The following is a 4,437-nucleotide window of genomic DNA, read 5'->3' as shown; positions in this document are numbered from 1 at the left end:
CAGTCTCAGTTGAGTGACTAGTCTTGAAACCTGACTGATTTGGATCAAGAAGGTCATTCTGAGAGAGATAGCAGGAGAGCTGGCCAAGGACGGCACGTTCAAGAGTTTTGGAGAGAAAAGAAAGAAGGGATACTGGTCTGTAGTTGTTGACATCGGAGGGATCGAGTGTAGGTTTTTTCAGAAGGGGTGCAACTCTCGCTCTCTTGAAGACGGAAGGGACGTAGCCAGCGGTCAAGGATGAGTTGATGAGCGAGGTGAGGTAAGGGAGAAGGTCTCCGGAAATGGTCTGGAGAAGAGAGGATAGGGTCAAGCGGGCAGGTTGTTGGGCGGCCGGCCGTCACAAGACGCGAGATTTCATCTGGAGAGAGAGGGGAGAAAGAGGTCAGAGCACAGGGTAGGGCAGTGTGAGCAGAACCAGCGGTGTCGTTTGACTTAGCAAACGAGGATCGGATATGTCGTCGACCTTCTTTTCGAAATGGTTGACGAAGTCGTTTGCAGAGAGGGAGGAGGGGGGGGGGGGGGAGGGGGAGGAGGATTCAGGAGGGAGGAGAAGGTGGCAAATAGCTTCCTAGGGTTAGAGGCAGATGCTTGGAATTTAGAGTGGTAGAAAGTGGCTTTAGCAGCAGAGACAGAAGAGGAAAATGTAGAGAGGAGGGAGTGAAAGGATGCCAGGTCCGCAGGGAGGCGAGTTTTCCTCCATTTCCGCTCGGCTGCCCGGAGCCCTGTTCTGTGAGCTCGCAATGAGTCGTCAAGCCACGGAGCGGGAGGGGAGGACCGAGCCGGCCTGGAGGATAGGGGACATAGAGAGTCAAAGGATGCAGAAAGGGAGGAGAGGAGGGTTGAGGAGGCAGAATCAGGAGATAGGTTGGAGAAGGTTTGAGCAGAGGGAAGAGATGATAGGATGGAAGAGGAGAGAGTAGCGGGGGAGAGAGAGCAAATGTTGGGACGGCGCGATACCATCCGAGTAGGGGCAGTGTGGGAAGTGTTGGATGAGAGCGAGAGGGAAAAGGATACAAGGTAGTGGTCGGAGACTTGGAGGGGAGTTGCAATGTGGTTAGTGGAAGAACAGCATCTGGTAAAGATGAGGTCAAGCGTATTGCCTGCCTTGTGAGTAGTGGGTAAGGTGAGAGGGTGAGGTCAAAAGAGGAGAGGGGTGGAAAGAAGGAGGCAGAGAGGAATGAGTCAAAGGTAGACATGGGGAGGTTAAAGTCACCCAGAACTGTGAGAGGTGAGCCGTCCTCAGGAAAGGAGCTTATCAAGGCATCAAGCTCATTGATGAACTCTCCGAGGGAACCTGGAGGGCGATAAATGATAAGGATGTTAAGCTTGAAAGGGCTGGTAACTGTGACAACATGGAATTCAAAGGAGGCGATAGACAGATGGGTAAGGGGAGAAAGAGAGAATGACCACTTGGGAGAGATGAGGATCCCGGTGCCACCACCCCGCTGACCAGAAGCTCTCGGGGTGTGCGAGAACACGTGGGCAGACGAAGAGAGAGCAGTAGGAGTAGCAGTGTTATCTGTGGTTACGTTGCAAAAAAAATAAAAAATCTTATTGTCTCACCTCATACTGTATTGGAGCAGCAGCAGCTGACTGTCCAGTTCAACATCAGTTCACTGTCTCACCTCATACTGTATTGGAGCAGCAGCAGCTGACTGCCCAGTTCAACGTCAGTTCACCGTCTCACCTCATACTGTATTGGAGCAGCAGCAGCTGACTGCCCAGTTCAACGTCAGTCCGTCTCAACTCATACTGTATTGGAGCAGCAGCAGCTGACTGCCCGGTTAAACGTCAGTTCACCGTCTCACTGCATTGGAACAGCAGCAGCTGACTGCCCGGTTGAACGTCAGTTCACCGTCTCACCTCATACTGTATTGGAGCAGCAGCAGCTGACTTGATCGTTGATGCAACAACAGATGTATAGAATGGGTCACAAGGTTAAGATTTGTATGAAAGATACTTATAATTCACAGCAGACAGTATCTGCTGTAAAAACAGTCCTCTTTGTGTAGAGACCAGGGTCTGGCCCTGGGGTCATCTCTCCCTGGTACCGTATAGAACAGAAACATTAACTCATGCTCTGGAATGCTGTCTCTTTAGGTTTTATCACCCAAAAGACATTGTAAATCTCCTGTCATTGTTTTCTCCCAGAGGCCCATCCTCAGTAGAACACACAGACACTATAGTTCTAAGAACCCTCTATTCTGTTGCATAAAACAACCATTTGATGCAATAAAAGTATTATAACATAATGTTGCATTTTGCTCTGTGTCCACTGAAAGTTGACTAGTAACAACAACTGGGACCTAAAAGACACCCACCATGAGACCCACTAAATCTGCCCAAGAAGAGGCAAACAAAAGAAATACCCACACCAAACTTAAAGACAGGAAGACCCAGTCCCCAATGTCATGCTCTAGTACATTTGGGTTGGCACATCTGAGAATGAACCCTGATATTCTAAAAGAAGGGCAACAATGTCAATATAATTATACCCGAAAATTGTCAGTTGATTACTTAAATAATTATAATTACTAAATGTTACATGAATTGGAAATATGAAATATCAAAACCAAATGTTTGTTCATATGTATTGTATGTATAATATAGAACATAAAGTAATATGTATAAATTACTGATATCGATTAGGGGGGAAATCAGGATGTACGTGCTGTTGAAACACAACTAAAAAAACACATGGAAATGGGAGATATATTTCACCTCACTGGTTAGAGGACAACCTGCAGAAGACAGTCAGCTACATATTGGAGTGATGCATTTAAATGTAGGGGTCGCTAAACAAAGGAACGCAACACTTATTTGTCATCACTCAGCGATATCATGTTGAAATCAATTGTGTGACAGAAGGGATATGAGGTTGCACGTCCTGTTAAAACTAACAGCTCAAAAACCACACGGAATCTGGGAATAATGTGTACATCCCTGGTTAGAGGACAATCTGTAGAAAACAGTTGGCTACATTTAGAAGTGTTGCATTTTGATTCAAGTGGGTCACCAACGTGGTAAGTGTAACAAAAGCTCTTTTTGTGTTAGTCACTTTTTGATGAATCACATAAATAGTACTCTTTTCATTCAGAGCCTGGATTTTTCCCAAGGCTAATATCCATATCACGCTGAAATCAATTGAATTAGGGTTCTACATTGAGAAACTCCTTAAAATACTCATACTACAATGTTAAAACATTCTACATTGTGACATTAATTCATTGATATCACAAAATAACTCCTTCATGTATGTATTTTGTCACACTGAACATAAGGTTTCTCTCCTGTGTGTATTCTCTGGTGTAGAGTCAGAGTGCTAGATTGACCAAAACTCTTCCCACATTGACCACAACTATAAGGTTTCTCTCCTGTGTGTGTTCTCTGGTGTGATGTCAGTTGGTCAGATCGACCAAAACTCTTCCCACATTGACTACAGCTATAAGATTTCTCTCCTGTGTGTATTCTCTGGTGTAGAGTCAGAGTGCTAGATTGACCAAAACTCTTCCCACATTGACCACAACTATAAGGTTTCTCTCCTGTGTGTGTTCTCTGGTGTGATGTCAATTGGCCTCACTCTGACCTCTGTCGAGTTGAAGTATCTGCTCTCCAGTTGAAATTTCAGCTCTGGTGCAGATGTGCCCATCTGCTCTCCAGGTGTAGACCCAGGGGGCCCGTTTAGAACCTTTTAGGACATTTCGAGATGACAGATGTTTGTGTTTGGCCTATTAATGTACCTGTGAGTTGAAATTTTTATCATTTTTGCATTTTTGACAAAATTAGACTCCTTTAAAGTGCCAGTTTTTCGCTCAGGTAGGGTATCAGCCTGAGCTATTTAAAAACCCGTTTTCAACATTTCAAGATAGCAGTTAGTTTAGTTTGATGTGAATAAAGATAGCTGAGAAGTGGGACTCTGTCATTGTTTCTGACAAGATCTCTCATTGACCTCGGGTTCAGCCACCAGGGGGCACCAAACCTCTTTGAAAAGTTCATGTGAATAGTTACCACTTCTCAGGAGATGATAGACTTAGCCTTTCAAATGTTTTGTAATGATGGGATGGCTATTGAACAGAACTTTAAAACCTGGTTTTCTTGTATGTACCAGTTCATGAAATCACACATTTGACATTTATGCTCACTGAGTCTGTACATAGTCAAAGCTTTCCTTAAGTTTGGGTCAGTCACAGTGGTCAGGTATTCTGCCCTCTCTCCGCCTCTCTCCCTTTTCACTCCCTCTCTCCGCCTCTTTCCCTTTTCACTCCCCTCTCTCCGCCTCTCTCCCTTTTCACTCCCTCTCTCCGCCTCTCTCCCTTTTCACTCCCTCTCTCCGCCTCTCTCCCTTTTCACTCCCCCTCTCCGCCTCTCTCCCTTTTCACTCCGCCTCTCTCCCTTTTCACTCCCTCTCTCCGCCTCTCTCCCTTTTCACTCCCTCTC

The sequence above is a fragment of the Salvelinus namaycush genome, unplaced genomic scaffold (genome assembly GCF_016432855.1).
Source record: "Salvelinus namaycush isolate Seneca unplaced genomic scaffold, SaNama_1.0 Scaffold143, whole genome shotgun sequence".
NCBI classification, from domain to species: Eukaryota; Metazoa; Chordata; class Actinopteri; order Salmoniformes; family Salmonidae; genus Salvelinus; species Salvelinus namaycush.
Note: the sequence above shows the minus strand (reverse complement) of the source record.